General features: G+C 41.4%; 1 protein-coding gene across 3 annotated transcripts in view; it reads right to left on the bottom strand.

The window, feature by feature from the left end:
- LOC113154145 (plasma membrane calcium-transporting ATPase 1-like) overlaps nt 1–19,041 on the bottom strand; it is a 77,990-nt gene extending 58,949 nt beyond the window's left edge. Inside the window, exons 1-2 of one of the 3 annotated variants that reach the window (XM_026348169.1) lie at nt 18,814–19,041; nt 18,578–18,698 (exon numbers count right to left, since the gene is read on the bottom strand). The gene's annotated coding sequence lies outside the window, so the exon portion shown is untranslated. Of the gene's footprint in view, nt 1–18,577 lie in introns of all 3 variants that reach the window. The other 2 variants (XM_026348168.1, XM_026348170.1) reach the window with 2 other exon arrangements.
- Between the last annotated feature and the right edge of the window lie 581 nt (nt 19,042–19,622).

Consider the following 19,622-nt stretch of genomic DNA (forward strand, 5'->3'; position numbering starts at 1 on the left):
CATGCCTCCTTTTCTATCTGTCAAGCTCTGCTGTGAGTGGGGCAGCTGCAAAGCCGACTCTCAGCCACGAATGACAGCTGTGGCTCTGTAAGTGTCCACTGTTGTCCTCCATCTCAGCATATATACACTGTACATACTCTGGCCCACACAAGTTAACCTGTGTGAATTTATCCCATCAGACAATCTCCTCATATGCGTCAGACTCTTTCTACGACACTGCATTGTGTCAGAACGTGTAGCACATAAAGTTAGGAAAACCATGTCATGTCAGAGCATGTGGCCACATTCCACTATATCTCTGTGGAGCTGTTGATAGATAAACGAAGATGCCCGTAGTTTTCAGTACTGAACAAACATGTCAGTCTGAGTAATAGTTCTTTGATGTGTTTTTAATTGTTTTTGATCAACAGCGGCACATCACTAAATCAGGATCTGAATTAAAAATGTCTTCAGGTGAGGGTGTTTGCAGATGCACAGGTTTTTATGACTTACCACTATAACTCAGTCAGTGTTTACTGATTATAGCCAAAACGCCTTAACGAAAAGAAAGTGGCTAGTATGAATGCCATGATAGATTAAAAAGAAATAAAAATACAAATAAATGGAAGTAAATGGTTATTAATATCAGGGTTCAACGTATTTCTACTGTAAACACTTCTGAACTCCACCATTACTTTCTGATGCACAAGACAAATTGATGTGATCACAGTTTCCAATGTAACCCATTTAAAAGGTGATGAGGACTATGATGAAGGTGATGAGGACTATGATGAGTAAGTATATATGCAGTGAGATGCGGTGTGTTAAATCAGAGATTCACACACACACACATGTTGATCTTTTAAATATAGCTGCAATCCTGTTCATGTTAGTCAATAGTCAAGTAATATGTAATAAAGACTAGTGTTTTAGGCATTTACCAAAAATTAATTCGTGTTTCACATCTAGGAAGAGCGCTGCACTCCACATTCATCCCTCACAGTGTTCAATAAGGGAATCCTCACAGTCAGTTCTTCAACATGACATCATACATATATTCATGTTCCTTTTCCTATTTCAACCCTGACCCGCGTGCTCTTTGAAGGTGAAATCCTTTGAAGTGTGTCAGCATCTGTGCATTGAAGAGCCACCCAATTAGCTCTGACAGCTAACGAGCTCCACGGGGATTGTGAGGATGGGACGTCCTGCCTTTGATATTACCCAGGTAACGGTACCAACAGCTGGGGTCAGAACCAGATGACTTCCTCTAGGCTGCTGTTGTTAGCATGCTAACCATGTTTATTTAGCCTGAAAATATCTGTCCTTGTCCTAACTAAAGTTATACACATTTAGATTTGGGAGCTTCATGACTAATAGTAAATTTTAAATCTAACTGTGTTAGGAAACATGAGATTAAACCATCTAAAATGGGCAGAACACCAACACATGAAGGTATCTGGAGCACTCTTGTTTAATTATGGGCTATGAATTGGACCCACAATGGAAAAAAAAAAAGGTGTGTGATGATTATGAAAATGTGTTCAAAATGTTTTTTATTACAATTACTGTGAAATAATCTTTTGCTCCTTTTAAAAACATCACAAATGTGATTTAGGGAAGTATGTGAGTGCTAGGAGTGTGATAGAGAGCCAAGAAATGCCAATGAGACATGGAGAGTGTCTCTAACATGTTAGATAACAGTGTTTGTCTGCAGCACGTTGATAAGCAGGACACACCGAGTGGGACATGCCAACATTTTCCTCATGGGGTAAATGAAGAAGAAGCTAAAAATATGACAGAACAAGGCTGCAAACACTGTGACAAGACAACACAAAGACGCATCAAATGCGACAAGCCAAACTTCAGGCCCCGGTACTTTCTGATGACATCGAGAGGAGGTAAGGATCAGTGATATGTGGGGGTCTGAAAAGTGCAGGACAAAGTGCTTAAACACGTATACATCAGTTTTACATTTCACTTTATCTCTCAACTTCAGATATCTGTTTCCACGCGTCATCTAGGTCAGGTGACCTCTATCTGTAAGAGCACTACACGGGGAGTTTGTGAGATTTTAGTAAACAAGTATCATCTGCCGCTGAGAAAAGCTTGGTAGGATTGTAAGACTGGTTAGTTTGGAGCTAATTCAGGTTCACTTTTGTCACTGCGGTTGACCTGTGAACTCTTATATTAATCAAACTAATAAGTATTGTCATAATCAATTCACCGGCTAATTATTTTCTTTTTAATCAATAAATTATTTGGTCTACCAAATATAGGCTCAGTACCCCAGAGTCTGAGATGACGATTCATCCAACCAATAGTCAGAGTACACAACCATCCATACATCCAGAAACCTACGTACAGAGTAGGTAAACGTGTTTTAAACTCAAACATACAAAGACATACAAAGATGCTTAGGTAGTATTATTTTTAAGTTACATCATAAAATCGTTAAGCATCTAAATCTACTTCATAAGCTTTTCATGTGGACTGCTGTACAAAAAGACCTACCCTGAATAATCTGAAACCAAACATTGTATTGTATCGCTTCTAAAAGGTAGTAAATATTGACTTCAATAGTCAAGTTAGTTGAGTTGTGGTAGTTTACAGGGACAAACAATGGGAATAAATGAGTCATTTTGGCTCATTCCCTTCTCAAGCTCTTCGTTCTGGCTGCTGATTTGTCAACTGAGCATGGTGCTGCACTCCCACACCCACGCTGAACACAAACAGTGAAGGAGTCACAGAACATTCACTAATTTTTGTGACTCAACTCAAGGAAAGTAGTTTATGATAATGAGCAAACTGTACAAAAATAGAGAAAAGGTTTTGACGCAAGTACACACACATACACCTGTTTTATTAAATCACAGCCTTTTGCAGCTTTATAATCGCACCGGCTGACATCGCAACGGCGATTAGATTAATCGTATAGCACTAATCTCTATTAGCGTTTTCCTCATTATCATGATGGACTCTGGTTCATTCTAATGAGGGATAGGATAAATGTCCCAATAACCAAACGCAATCCCTCCACTTATTTCATGTGGCGTTGGATGCACTTAAGTTTAGCCATGGGCGCTTTGTATGTAACGTATGTCATTGGTGTCATTTTCCCTTAACATCTAATATTGAGATGAGTTTTATTGTTGCATGCTTTTTGAATTCTGTAAAATAAATATAAATAAATATAAAACAGCTGTACAGAAACCATTTCATCTCGGTTGAGTCTAGTCGGACCACATCCCTTTAACCTATTCACAGACCCACTAAACTGGGAGCAAAGGGACCACGGAGTAGGTTTCTGTCCTGCAGCAGCAACGATTTAACGTCACTTTGTTTTTGCTGCTTATCAGAAGGGAAATGTTGAACAGTTGGAGCTGCAATCAGTTTCTTTCCTTCCTCCTTTGCTGTGTTCTGTGTTACAAAAACAGCCAGCACTCTCACTTTCCGTCCATCCCTTGTAATTTGTCATTTATTACATAGCTGAGTCAGAAACACACGAGTCATGGAATCTGAGTCATATGAGTCTGCACTCACAGCTAACAGCCTACAGGTTGGACATACTGCAGCAGAGCCAATAGATGCGATGATCACTAAACTGTATTGACACAAATGTCTCATCAGCAGCCTGCTGCTATTAAACCAACAGCTGCTTCCAAACACATGACGGTGTCTGCTGTGCTGAAGGACAGTTCAGTTATTGTCTGTGAGCGCCTGTTTGTCAGCCTTGGTCACCAGATTTTGGTTTTCAGAGTGCAAAATGTGTCACCATGCATTCAGAAACATTAGGCCAGTTGTCATGTTGCACTCTCCTGTTGTGTGGATGACTGGAAGAGAAAGTAAACCTGACAACAAACTAGCATCATATTATAGCAAAGGAATACAGCATCACAGGCCATAAAGAACTCCTCTAATTAAACAGAGCAACCTTTCTCCTTGTAAACAATCTGAGTCACTATATCATACAGCAGCGGCCAAGTATTTGATAAGTGAGTGAATGAATCGTTGTGATGTCGGTAAAAAGAAAAAGCTTAGAAAACTTCAGACAACAGTACAAATATGGAAGGAAAAACTTCTCCAACTCCACTGATTTCCTGCAGGAAACACTGCAGTGAGTCATATTTCATTATATATTGACTAAAATGCCACATCAGACACCTATAGAAATATATATATAAATATGTTTGCTAGTACCTGTAGGTACGAAAGCAGCAGCAGTGAATTTATCTATATCAGAGGAGATGCCAAACATCCTCCTAAGTTAAAAAGAAAATGCATCCTTCCAGACAAACCTGTTTGTTAGAACTACATGTATAATTTAAATGAAGTGTAATCTCCACAGGCAGCAGTTCAATTCTCAAAACTCTGACTGTCTATATGTAAATGTATCACCAATCATGGACAAAGGTTTTCTGACTTCACTTTGATTTTATCTCGCTGCCTGCAGCAGCTACATATTTTCAATCGATAAAAACAATGCATGTTTTTCCTGTATAGTCCTCAAGGAGATGACAGTAAAACTATTTTTTACACTGGTGGTACTGGCTGCTGGGCAACACAGGAAACAATAACATGAACACAGAGACAGAGGAAGAGATGAACATGCTGTATGCAGTACAGGCTTTGAAAAAAAAAAATATCCATAGTAAAGGTTTCCACTCTATAACAGGAATAAATAAAAGGACTAGTAAAAAGAAATCAATAATGCCATCAGCCAAAGAGTTCAGGTCTACATCAGAGAACAGGAGTCATTATGATGACCATTATTTATGAGTACAGCCTTAGTCCACCCAGCTCAGTCTCGGGAGAGTCCTGTAAGAGGATGGAGAATCCATCTGTCTGATTGATTCTGCTACAGCCTTACACTGCAGACTGAATCATCTGTGTTACATGTCCTTACAGTCTGAAGTCAACCTGGGAGATTCACAAAGGAAACACCGCACCCATTACAGTAAATGTGCCAAATAAGCTATTAACAGTGTCTGTATGTACACAAGGATATGCAGTACAGATGATGACTGCCAGATTACTTTAATACTAAAATTGCAATTTCTTCTATAATTTCTAAACAGATTCATTTGCGATGGACATCAGAGAATGAATAATATCCTTAAAAGGCCACACTGAATCTAAAAATATAACATTCATGTCTGTGTGCTCAGATTTGACTGTATATGATTGCGAGAATGTGTTTTTATGCAAATAGCAGCAATCTGGCATCGTTTAACATACAATGTCTTTGCCTCATCCTCTTCACCTCACCTTCAACCCATCAGACTGAAAGTCTCTGGTTGCATTTATCTGTTATCTCTGATTCTGATTCTTCTTCTCCCCTCGCTGTTGCACCTGTTTTGAGGATGAATGCCTGGAGCAAAATGTGCTGCTTAGGAGGGGGGTGGTACAGCCAAGTCCCAGGTACTTTTAGGGGTTGGTGGCAGTCCTGTCATTTCAGATCAGTCAAGTAGATGTGATGTGACAATAAGAAAGACACACAATTTTCAAAACTAAGCACTAAAACACTGAAACATGAGCAAGAGAGCCAAGCCTGCACCGCCTGCAAGTCTGTCATTGTTGTGCATATTCACAAAATACAGGTTATTATGCTCGGCGACGGACTGTCAGTAGCAGATGCTTAAATTAAGTAGAGCAAAGAGATCCGGTTTAATAATCAGTTTGAGCACAGTTAGAGCAGAAAGCTCAGCACACCAGTTCATCTGTCCCTGCTGTTTGTGTTTCTTGACAGTCTGATATCTGCTGACAGCTGGTTTCGCCAGCAGAAAGACCACATATTTAATGAGCCAAACAGTGTCATCTTAGAAATCAAGTGATCACAAGATGATGATTCAGCTCAGCAGCTGACTCCCTGATCAATCACACTGTACGTTCACTTCACAGGCACTAATTAGTATTATATTATATATGTGACATAAAATGAGAAGAGACAAAGATGTGGAATGACAACAAAGATCCCAGGCCAGACTGGAATCAGTGATGTTGTGGTTCATGGTCTGTGCCTTAAACCCCTGGGCCACCAGGGAACCCTGTTACCAAAGCAATTATTTAGACTTCATTGCACACCCTGTGGTTAAGCAACTAAGGGCTTTGCAGAAGAAATGTCTTGGTTTGCAACAGTAGAAAGTAGGAAACTAATGTTTTAACAAACAACACACAAGGAAAATCAGGCTATGAGTAATGTTCCTGCAGCAGAAAGTGCCTATAGTATGAGCTGAAAAAGAAAAATCCTAATCTGACTGTTAGTCAAATAACACCTTCTGGAGTCTTAATCGGCTCAGTTAGGCATAACATTTGTTTGGACATTTTCTTTCCCATTGTGCAGAGAAATAACCCCAACACCCATTAGCCTGTTCCAGTCCTCAGCAGTGAGGCTGCACATTACTCAGCCTCAGATGACTGTTGGTGGAGCATCTTGTGACTGAGAGCAGAGTGGAAAAAGCTTCACAGTCTGTTGTTTGTTGGGCTGAAAACCAGTTGGACAATGTGACACCAACATTCCTGGGTTTTATAAAAAAAAAATAACTGTTCAAGCTGACAAGAGAGAAGAGAGTGTGTGAATGTGGAAAACACAAGCTGCCATTGATGTTAATGGGTGGGAGGAGTATATCTAGCAGTCCAATCGCAGAGCGGCTGGGTGTGTGACAATGTGGTAGTCAGAGCAGGAATGTGATGTGAGGAGATGACAGGAAACAATCACTCATCAGTTTCTGTCTCAGTGTGAGGATTTACAGCAAGTTCAACATGACAGACAGGCAGGCGAGTGCCTCAACCAGAGCCAAGCAGGTGTAACCAGTGTAAGTGCTGGTTATCGCAAAACTAGCAAATATGGATTTATTGTGTTAATATGAAACTGGCTTAGATTTAGACAGTTTCTGCACTTTTATTCAGGAAGTCAAAGCCTAACGAGAAACGGGCATGACGACTGGTGAGTGATAAAACCACCTTTACCCTGTAGATAAATGAGGCACTTTTCCATTGCATGTTCAGAAACAATAGAATCTCAACAACTTTTTAGGTCCAGGGACATTTCCCAGACGTAAAAATCCTCCAGTGCGCTGAAATTTGTATTTGTTGTTGTTCATTATCAGTCCATCTAAAATCTGGCACCACTCCATCCTGATTATTGTCGCTAGAAGCTAGAAGTTAAACTACGTTTGCAGTTGCCCAATCAGTGTTACTCTACACAGCAAATCCCACCACCAAAGTTCCCCAAACTTTCAGAACATCCCCCCGAGCACAAAAAGTTATCTCCTTGAAATTAGTTCATTTAGATCATGGTTTCTAAAAAGGTTCCTGTTCCCTGGGGAAAGTTTCTACAGTGGAAAAGCAACAATGAGGACACTGGGTGCAGCATCAGCTCTGGTTACCGATAATCACAGCAGATCAGCACTACGTCAGGCCTGTGTCTTCACACAGCACCAGTAATCCTAAAGCTGAATCGCGAGTTATATTTATTAGATACAAACGTGACGCGTCTGCTGCAGATAATTCTGGTAATGAATATATCAGTAAACTGCACTGAGCTGGATTCACAAAAATTGTATTTGTTTTCCATTTTAATATCATATGTTGCAGGACAATATTCACTTGCAGTTATTCACTGTACAACATTTTGAGTTAGGACATACAGCACAGCATCACTGATACCTCTACCCCACATGATTTTGAAAGCATAAAACCACAACATGACACACTAAAGTTACATGTAAACATGCTGTGTAGGAAACTATGATGTATGAAACCATGATGTATGAAAACATATACACAGCTCTCCTTCACCCTCTCCTGCTCTTTTTTTACTCTGGTGAACTTTGGAAATGCAATGAAATGAAAAGCCACTTGAGTTTCATCAAGCACATGATCTCAGTGCTGAGGCCAAAGGCTTTCTGACTGTACAGAGAGCTGAACAGAGTCAAAAGACCAAAACTAAAGATTTAGATTCTGGTCCTCAGAGTCAGAAGTTACAGAGTTGTACCAACATTCAGAGTTCAAGAAACTCAAGCAGAACAGCTGAGAATAAATTCAGCCTTTGAAGAAAAGTTGGGATTTTTCTAAACAGCAGAGGAGTGAGCAGGTCCCTGTTCCTGTCTGATGTTTTTTTATGTTTTAACAGATTTTATCTTGTCCCAGTTTGCAGTGTGTTGGCTGTGACAGCAGAGTGTGCATTCAGATCTGAGCTGTGTGTTTCTGTGTGTACACAACCTGATGAATGGCTGCATGCTGATTGTGCGCAATCACCAAGGCCAAACAGAGTCACGCCCAGCTCCCCTACAAAAACACTGCATCCCACTGACCCTGCTCTCCATGCACCCAAACCACAGACCAGCACCAGGACTGAAGTCTGAGCTGGATTCAGACCTACCAGAGAGGTAGTGTGTCAGATACAGGGTTCCCTGTTGGCAGAGCTCCCGGACAGCTCGACATCACACTGACCGTAGCACAGAAAACAAACCACAGCAGGGAGTCTGTGCAGAGTCTGCAGTCCGAACGGGAACCAAGAGTGACTGTCAGCAGGGTTTCCCCACAAAACTGTTCGGTCACTGACTCACCACATCTCGTGATCAGTTTTGGCAACGTTTGAGAAACATGAAGGAAAACAGGGGAGTGGCTGCAAAACATATACAACAGTGAAACTCTCAAACTTAACTAATTTTTTCCTTTATGGATGTGGGATTTCCCCAAATAATACATAATATATATAATATATATAATAATTCAAGGTGAAGTGAGGCATTATAAACACTATAAAACACGGGAAACCCTCAAATATTCAGTTTACTGTTATATAAAGAAAAAAAGAGCAAATATTCACACTGAAATAAATCAAACCAGTGATTTTTTTTTTTTTTTTTGGCTTTAAATGTTGGCTGTAAACTGTTTGTGGTTTCTCCTTCAGAGAGAGCTGAAGCTGTACTAAAACTGGATAAAAAAATGTAAATATGTGGGATTTAAACCTGACTCCACCTCTGCTGGTTTCAGTCCAAAGCCAACATCGGTGTGGGTGCGGGAAAGTGTCCCTTTAACACTTTTCAGGAGTTCCTGTGGGGGTGAAGAAGCAGGAGATAAGATATGAAGAGACGGACAGAAGTGTGGCACGTACTGTACCCACAAACAGCACCTGTGGGCTGTGTGAGTACAAGGAAGTGAAATCCTGACTGTTGCCAACACAACATGAGGAAACCATCAAGCCTCCACTTCCTGTTGCCTCTCCATCCACCCTCCATCTGCTCACTTCCTCCTCTGACCGACACCTTTCTCTGACTGTTTCTGAGAGGACACCCTCACTGTTACATAAAAACACACTTACAGTCTGTGAGTTGACATCACACTGACACTGAAACCTGATTCCAATCTTTCTTGACTGTTTTTCTAGCTGTCAATTGTTTATTGTGTTTGATATTACAATAAAGTAACACAGAACGCACAGGCCTGTTCCACATTGTGATCATCTCCTGATTAAATCATCGGTAAACTAACTATGGGGACAATACGCCCAGCCCTAAATGCTCAAAGACTCATAGGAATGACACAACTGTATTAAAGTACAACATTAAATGCAACACAGAGATGCACAGAGGATGAAAATTAGATTTAGATTAGAACAGAACAGACTCAGGATGCTTCTAAAAATGTAAAGGTTAGACAGTGATGAAATAATGAACCACTAACTGAGTCAGTTCACTTGCAGCTGTGTACTTTGTGTTTCAGTTCTGGCAGCTTGTTGGTAAAAAGCTCTCTGCTCTCTCCTGCAGCATCCCTCTCTTTATTCTCTCATCTTTATCAGTTGTTAACATGCTGCAGAGGGACTCCAACTAAGCTGCCAGCATTAAATACACACTCGTGCACACACACATACCGCGAACTACACAGTCTGCACGAACACAGGTCTAAATTATAGAGATGTTCATCCTGGAGCTGACTCAGTTCACTGCAGTCTGTTTAATATATAATATATAAAGTGGAACATTAAGGAACTGCCAGACAGTGAACAGTTGCTGTCTCTACTGTGTCTCATTTAAACATGAAGCAGCCACCTTTTCTTATCATGCCACGGCTGTCTGAGTTGATGGTTTAACTTTCTTCAGCTTGTAGTTTGACCATGGCAACAGCAAAAGCCACAAAGAGGAAAATGATGCAGGAGCTGCCATCTTAGATCCCTGAATTACTGGGATACACCTCCAGCAGCGAACAAACAGAACAATCAACAAAAACATCAGACTCCAAATGTCATTATGGTGTCCGGAACAATAAACAGTTTATAACATTAGGTAGCTAAATTTGCTAATCATATCATATACTCATTTTCTCTACATTATTCTACAGCCCGCTCCATTTGGCTGCGTGAGGAGATTACAGTAGAGGAACAGCAGCAGTCTGCAGTGCACATGTGAGACACCGGCTGTCTGCGAACGGAGGTAGCAGGTAACAGTGCACAGACTTTTGTTCTGCCTCCGCTCAACATAAAAAAGGCTGGCACTGAGATTTAAGACATTAAAGTTCAGCACTGGGTTGTATCAGGCAGTAGAGATGTCTTCACTATATGAGCCCTTTTTTCCATTATGCATTCGCTGTGATCTATGAAATCTGGCTTTATAAACATGCCAAGCAGATATTTTGTACATTAAATCCGACTTTAAAGTTACCTTAAACATCATATTTAACACCTGTAACTGTACATGACAACTGAGAATTTTAGATCACACACACAAGAAACATGAAGCCTCAATCTGTGGAGACGAAACATCATATCAGCTGATCAAACTGATAATTATTGACCCTCATAGCAACTGTTGACGCACATCAACCCACAGGGCAGAAAATACACATGCAACATTCCCACACACACACACACACACACCCATGTCTGTGTACACAGGATTAAACACACACTCGTGTGCACGCACATGCACACGAAGCTCAGCTCGCTGCAGCTCTTCACATTCACAACAAGCTTCAACACCTCTCTGCGCCAACGACTTCACAAGGATTATCTCACACACACACACACACACCGGAGCATGTAACAGCAGCACCTTCACCTTCAGGAGGTGAGAAAAGTTATAGTTAGAGCACAGACATAGAGAAGGATCTAAGACAGACACAAATTACACAAATGCTCCATTTGGATTTCAGATCACTTTTATAATAAGTGTCCTTATTTAGTGTTCCTACCTGTAATTAGCTTATTTTAATCTCACAGTCTAAATATAAGGAGTTTGTACACATTGTTAGGTTGAGGAGACATAGTATGCGATCGAAGATTAATGATTGCTAAATCTCCAAATCAAGAGCTTCTCCGTTGATGTTCATGTTCACACCTACAAACCTAAGGCAGACATAACCAGTTCTTGTCATATGGGCGTCGTTTACACAAAACAGCACAAGCTGCTTCAAGCTTTTGACATGAACTGATGTCAAAATAGCACATGAACGCTGCTGGGATGGTAAATAGAAGAGGAACACAGACAGGTTAAATTAATAATAATAACAATAGTAACTTAATTTAGCATATCTATATCCAAACAAAAGAAAGGTGTGGATGATAAAAAGAAGGTAGGTACAAATCTTAATCTAATAATTTTCAATAAATACAATGACATTTAACCAATCAAACGTTCCATAGTCCCGAGTGTGGCCAAGCTGTGATTAAGGTCAGTGTAAGAGCTCTGAATCTGATGCAGGCCGCCACTGGAAGCCAGAGTAGACATATAAACAGTGGTGTGACGTGTCCTTTTTGGCTGAACAGAAATGAAACGTGCTTCTGCATTTTGGATCTGGAGAGGTTTGATTGTACATGATGGTACTCCTGTCAGCAGGGCATTGCAAGTAGTCTAGACAAGAGATGGGATGTACCTGCAAAGAAGCTAGGTAGAATATTCAGAGAGGTAGGGTCTGACTGTTCTGATATAAAAGGCAAATCTGCATGCTGAGAGATGGAGGACGTGGTCAGCAAAGCTTAGTTAGTCGTCAGCGATGACCCTCAGATTGTTAGCAGAATAAGGACTGAGGATGTTGATGCTGATGCTGTTTGGACGGTCTGACTGAGAGAGACTGAGCTGAAGACGTCTTTCTCTCATCCAAGCAGAGATGTCAGAGAGACGGGCGAAAATTTGTGATGAGAAAGTAGAGTCATCCAGTGGATGACTTGTGATTCACTTGTTTCCAGAAATACATGCCTTCTGATTGCTGGTTTCATTTTGCATTTGTTTCCCAGTTTCTAAAATATCCAGATTCATTAAGCTCAGATGCTAATCTTTCATAAAACCTTTTATCTATACTCACTATTTTATTAGCAAAAAACAGCCCATAAACAGACAGAGGAAGCAGCTTCTCACTTTTAGCCAATGGCAAATGGCATCGCTGGCAGATGATGATATCAGCAGTAGATAATTATTGTCAATTTTATAATGGCTAAAATAAAACGTTTGACTGTTGTCCTTTTAAAATGCCCCCATCATCCAGTGTAGTTAAAAACAAACATTATCCTGCCACGACGTAATATCTTAACAGTTTCATATTTGTGAATCAGAACATCTAGCTCTTGGAGCTGATGGATATTTGCTGCTCGGGTTAAAGCTACAGGTCGTCACCAGTATTTAGGCACCAACAAAGGTGATTATAAAGCTTTTTTTTGTTTGTTTTAGTAGTTAAAGTTCTTTACTGTGCAAATGATGGAAGCTGAACCTAAAAACAGTCATTAAGCAGATGAAATAAAACGCCACTGGACGCCAACCTAGCACACAAGTGTGGGCAGAAAGACAGACTCTTTGATTCAGTGTGGAGGAATATGCTGTTGTTGAATGTTCGTCCTGCTGCTCAAACCTTCCTGTCTGTCACACACACAAACTCCCACATTCTTGCCCACGAAACACCTGCCAACTGCCACACACACACACACACACACACACAGGCATTATGTAAGTGTGTGTCAGGAGGACACTCTCAGATGGTCCATTTACAATCATCAATCCTGTTGACGCCTCCATGTCATCTGTTTGGATATTTCCAAAAAACAGGTGCAGCTATGAGATGACACGTCCAATGAGGGGGCAGACTAGCCCCCCAACCTACATTAACGTCTTTATGTGGACACCTTGCTGTCCACTATTGTCCCTTCTATCATGTCTTCTAGAAACATGAGGTGAGTTTGAATGCTCATCTATGCTTTCAGTGTGTTTGCAGACGGTTTAATCCGTGGTCAAACTAGCTTCACCAGTCAGTTAACTGCTAACGGGGCCTCGAGCATCCATACAGTTGCTATGGTTACCTGCACTTTAACATTGCATATTACCGAAGACGTCTGAAATTTGCATGTGTTGCACATCCTGCTGTTGCATGGGAGATGTAGTGCAACGACGTGTAAATTAGCTGTCTGCTATTGTGAGTAAAAGCTACAGTAACATTTACTGTAAATTAAAAGTAAAAGCTACAGTAGGAACCTGAATTTTTGAAGCCTACTGGATAATATGTTGTAAAAATCTTCTCATAAAATGACTGACTGAAAGGTTTTGCTAAATGAAATACGTTAAAGTTGAGAATGGCTATCCAACACTGACAGCATGTACCCAATAAATACAAAACAGCAGAAGTGACAGGGAACAAGAGCAAATTCAAATATTGTTATGTAAATTATCAATAAGGGTCTGTATCAATTAAAAACACCATCTCATTAGACAGCAGTAGAGTATTAATATCAGGTTAAATGTATTATCTTTTTTTAAGAGTGTCATCTGTGTTGTTTTTTATATATTTCACATAACAGTGAGGGTAGCCTAGTTAAATTAAAGGTTAAATTAATGATAAATTAATGATAAATGAATAAATCCAAAGGCTACTTCAGCACTCTATTCACATTGGGGTGAACTCTGCCCTACCAGAAGAGTTATAAAATAATGATAAAGGCCAACAGCTCTATTATAACGACAAACACTGGGGCTCTGCTGAGCGGAGAGCATCCATATCTTAAATATAGGACTGAGCTTCTCACAGCTGCACTGCGTCCATTAATAATTGATGTGGACTTACATAAGAGGCAAAGTGTGTGCTGTTGGATCTGGTTCACAGGAAGGGATTCCGCCTGCAGAGGGGTTTCCACATTTCACTGAATTTTAAAAGCCTCCATCGACACCAGTGTAACAGTGGACAGTGTGTTAAGTTGGTTTGTTAGGTCCCAGCTGCGAATGATACGTAAGGTAGCTGCTGCTACAGGAGCACGAGTCTAATGAAGCCCAACAGACTACATTTGGGAATTGTGATGTTATATAGAGGTTCTAGCATCTTTTTAATGCTAGTTCAATTAGCCATGATGAATTTATGGGATGTTTTATTGATTGGATTTGACCACTATGTTTTTCACTGGAATAAACAACCTGGTTATGCTCTCTATATATTTATATATAGCTTAGCAATTAAGTTACCAGAAAATGTACAGTTTAACAATATACATCAACATTAGGGATGCAGATGAGATATCATTTTTGACTAATTGATTAAGAATGTGTCTACGATTAGCATGAAAATAAGCAAAAACAAACATAAGGGCTAAAAAACGTGAGTTTGTTACGATAAATGGCATCTAGCAGCCAGAATAAAACGCACTATTGCTGTATATGAATATATTTTAAAAAGTAACTCAACATGCTTCAAGGTGTCGACTAGCAGTACATGTAGTAAAAAACCAAAAAAAGAGTGCATTCAATATTACAAATTTACAGATCATGTCCGCTGTCTGAAAAGAGAAACACGAGGTTAATCGTTCAACAGTTAAACTCGACAGTTCAGGGTTCAGCAGTGAGGGAGGAAACTGCAGTTCTGCCTCCGAGTGAGTCAGATCACTTCGATCTGTAAATCAAACCCCTCGAAGTCTGAGTAACACACTGCTTCACAGTATCTTTGTCAATGTAGCACTTTTTAAAAGCACCCCCAAGAAAAACCACATATACGTATTTATTTAAGAGGCTGGTTTGTTGTGTTATATATGTCTGAGGTGAACCAGATTTCATACCACACTAGTTGCAAGTCTTCACATTTACAGCACAAATGTGCTTCGGCTGAAAGAATTATCACAGATTTTGATGCATTTAGAGACAAAGGTACAGGATTTTGTCTCCAGCTACAATGAACACTATTATCTAAGATCATAGACAGCTCGATAAACAGACATAATTCAGTAAATCGAGACAGTGGATTTAAAATCACAGGAAGGGGACTTTTTATAGAGTCGCCATTTTGAAACAGACATTCAACAATTGCACAGGGAGAAAGCCAACAGCGAGGAGGAAATCCAGCAGCCAGTTTATCTAAAGACAACAGCCTCAGTCACCCACAACTCACTGCAGCCACGCATCAAAATCTTACGCAGTCCAATATGGATGGCAGGTAAAACACAGCAGCAACCATGACTGGACATTTCAAACACCAGGCAAACACGGAACTAAGCACTGGACTAGCCCTTTAACGTGTCTTCTTTTCTGCTAGTTTCTCACAGGACGTAAGAAATGCAGACAAATCACAGCTTCATAATAAATTACACGAGACAGGTTGAAAATCACATTTTCTTTGCAATTCCTCTACTAACGGCACCTGGAGCATCTGTAACAAACAGCACACGTGAGAATGACACCTAAGATTACATAAAGCTTCCTTTAGTAAAGAATTTGACCGATCTCTGCAAATAAATCCCAGAGAAATGTGAAATCTCTGCTTCTTTTTGCTGCTGAACCTCCTGCAGGTTATTAAGAGGGCAAACGCACTGTGTCAGCATCCGTCACTAGCTGTGGTCATCAGTACCACAGCAGCAGCTTCAGACACAAACAGAGCACTCATCTGTCTGCAGGTAAACCTGACTGTGTCCTCAACAGGGAGGAGGTCGAGCTTAAGGTTAGAGAAATAATATTCATCAGGGTGAAAGCGGTATATTTTCAGGCATTATTTTTAAGGTAATTGAACTGTAGACCACAGCTGGCACCATGCATGCACTTATTATCTATACCTATCCATTATCCTGCACAGTGTGTCAGGCAGCGACAGCCAATCCAAGCACACAATGCAGCTCACCTGGTCAGACTGCCAGTCTATCACAGGGTTGACATATACATCATAAAACGTACATACAAAAACTGGTGTTTAAATAATGACAGAGTCCCAAATAACAGCTAGAGGCATGCTGAGCACAGGCTTTCAGGTAGGTTGTTTGCTGCTACACCCTGATATGAGCCATAGGAACGTGGCAGCAGGAGGTATTCTGCTTTCTCCGTTTGGTCTAGAGAAACATCACAGCTTGAGTTAAAGTAAGCATTTTGTTAAAGTCAGTCAATCTACGTCATTTGTTGCACTGATAATCACAGTGAGACACACCCACGTATTACTTCATACGCCAACATCAGGGATTTCCTCCATAGCGAGGGGCTGAAGCTGATATTACCTTTGTCCAAGCTGCGAATTAACAGCGAAGTAAAAAGAACACCTCCTAATTCCTTAGCAATAATCAACTTATGACTAATCAACATATCTTGGACATCTATAGTTATATCAGACATAGCTACGATCTCAAGTAATAAGAGCAGAGGTGCTATTTTACACAGCAAATGTAGCTGCTACTCAGGTCATCTACCTATTACTAATCATATCCTGAGCACACCAACCTCAGCACCACTTCGACTCATGGGCAAAGCCCCAAAACAGTCATTTAGGTTGGTGCAGATATTAACATGCCAGTCTCCTGCACATCATTTACTAGAGCTTGACATTATTAAAATCCCTCACTAAACTAAATGATCAGACGTCTGCAGATCCACTAGGTTCAGAATACTGGAAGTCACATTGCTGCATCACTTTCTCCCCTGCACTGAAACGGATTTAGACAGATTTGCATATTTTGTTAACAAATGAAGGAGCTTCGGAGGCACAGTCGCTGAACTCCTCAGTGAAACGATGCAAAACATTCGGTCTGTTTGTTAAAGTTTTGATTTTCTGTGCAAAGGGAGCTTCTCTGTGAGCTGAATTAGCAGCAGAGGAAAACAGAAGGCGCAATGCCCTCGTTTGGAGGTCACAAGCTGAGGAGGAGTCACCATGAGCCAAGATGCGGGATCCCCCCTCCTTCCTAACGCAATAAGAGAAGACACACCCAGGTAGAGAGGGGAGGAGGTGGAGGAGGTGGAGGAGGAGATGGATGAAATGGGAGAAGGGGAGGAAAATGAAGCAGAGCTGCTCCTCAACTCTACCGCCCATCTTAGCAGATGACGTAAGGACGGCTCTGTGCGAGCTGCATGTCCCTTAATTAAAAATAAAAAATGAGCCCGGTGAGCATTTATTTTCCACTCTGGTTTATGACAAACTGAAAGGCGGAAGTGCCATTTAAAAATATCAGTGCTCAATGTGGGGAAACCGCATTGACAAGCTGAACGAGCTCAACCTCAGGGCGCCGCACACACACCAGAAACACGCGTTTTATTATCCAAGCAAAGAGCGACCACCGCAGCAACCAGTGTCCACTCAAAAAACGCCTGTTTTTACCAAGTTACCAGGGAGCGTGTAATTAACCGAAGAGCAGGGCTTTTTTTTTTTTGGTTACCAGGGGAAATATCACTCGGAAAACAAAACAGTGAAGGCACAGTCTATGAGCAAACAGTTTCCAGACACTCGGAGATATCTGCAGGCGGTCGGATTCCTGCCTCGCAGCCACTGCAACAGTCAATACACGCCGTTCTGTCGCCGGGGAGACCCGCCACGGCAGCGCCATTCTGAATCTGGCAATTTCCAATACGTTTCCATGTCGGGTAGTGAGCGTGAAGATTTAACACATCTTAAAAACATACACGTAATCACTGAAGGTCTCTCTTAAATTCGGCACGCTTGCACTACACGTAAAGTCAGCTTCATTTCGTAAAATGACAACTTTACCAACTAATGCGCACTGAATGGAAAATACGGCGCGGTAGGAGATTATAAACTAAAAACCAGTACGCATTAAGTGTAAAAGTTGATACCTCATTACAACTTTAACGCTATTTAAACAACTGTAGCCGTGATCGCCTGTAAACGACCCATTAACGACACATGGCACGTTTTAACACGGGTTTTGATTTGTTGAAAAGCGAATGCACCGCAGCGTTAAACATGCACATTTCTGAACGGTGCGTTGACTGCAGACGGCACAGGGGCACGTACAGCACCGGGGCTGTGACCTAGCTAATGTCGGGACGTCGGACGAGAGCAAACGAGTGGAAAAACGTGCCTTTGGGGTGTTTGAGAGATCCTGTTGGGACTAACAACGCTCCAAAACACATTGAATTAGCGATATTAATGCCTCGACTATGGAAAAGAGGTGCGTTCACACCTGTGGAAAATCCCAAATTCGCCCGTAGTTGCTAATAAGTGGGTGTCAAGGTGGCGAAGCAGCGGTTGGGAACGCTACCCGGATGCTAAGCAGCGCGGACAACTGTGGACACGACAGACTTCACCTTAAAACGCGTTAAAAACCACTTTATAGGTCCACAGCAGGCAAACCAGGCCACAAGCGAACTGAAACCAGGCGGACCCGAGGCGAGGAAAGTTCACAAAAACACGGAGTCGACGTTACCTTGGCTCGGGGAGCGGGGATCCTCGTCCAGATCGCGTCCGGTGTCGGTGTCGGGGAAGCGGTGCAGCGTCTCCGCTTCAGAGGGGTTTGTCCATTTCCCAGCAGGGCTCCAAGTTGACAACTGCAGTGGTGGAAAAAAAAAAAAATGACTGACAGGAAAAAAATAAAAAGGAACACTCAGATGTGTAAAACTGCTTCTGTTCGTGCAGTATTTACAGTCTAGTTCAAAAACGAACCAGGTCCAGGTTCAGGCTCAAATCAATCCATTACAAGAAGGAAATAAACTCCCCCTGTCTCTCTTTCCTGAAATAAAAGGCAGAGGGGGACACGGCTCCAGCTGCCTCAATGAGGACTGGTGGGTGGGACTGGGGAGGGGGGTCCGACACGTTCGAGCAGGACCAGCGACCAAAACCCAACGCCCGGATCAGCGTCCTATCGAGGCTAGATGGGGAAATGAAAGTGGTAGGCGAGCTGGTGCTGTGGACCGCAAAAGAGGGAGGGACCAGCCCGGGATCACCCTGCTTTTTAAGGTGGATCTATGAATTAATTAGGTATTCAAGCAGAAACAGAGCCTTGTTATCAACAACATAATCCCCCCCCCCCCCCGGGGTGAAGAGTCAACCTCTGGAAATTTAAGAGGAAGGATCATCTAAATCCACATCTGGATCTATTCTGGATGAATGGAAGCTCAGTGGCAGAGACACCGAATGTGGAGATGAGGTGTTATTTATTATTGGAGTGCAGACGGAGCTTAAGTCATAATATATAATGAAGTAATCATATGTTGAGTAAAGCAAAAGGCTAATTTAGACATAAATAAAGCAAATAATACATGATGACATAATATAATATTTTAAAAAATGCAGTAAGTCATATAACAAATAAGAACGTTCTGATAAATTATCGGTGTCTGGTTGAAATGAGCCACCACTGCAGGTGTGCATTCAGTTAAAACTTAGCTTTTTCAGTCCACAACATTTAACAGTAGGGATGGTGGAGGAAACGTCATGATTTGGAGCTGCTTTGCTGCCTCAGAGCCTAGATA

The sequence above is a fragment of the Anabas testudineus genome, chromosome 5, assembly GCF_900324465.2.
Source record: "Anabas testudineus chromosome 5, fAnaTes1.2, whole genome shotgun sequence".
NCBI classification, from domain to species: Eukaryota; Metazoa; Chordata; class Actinopteri; order Anabantiformes; family Anabantidae; genus Anabas; species Anabas testudineus.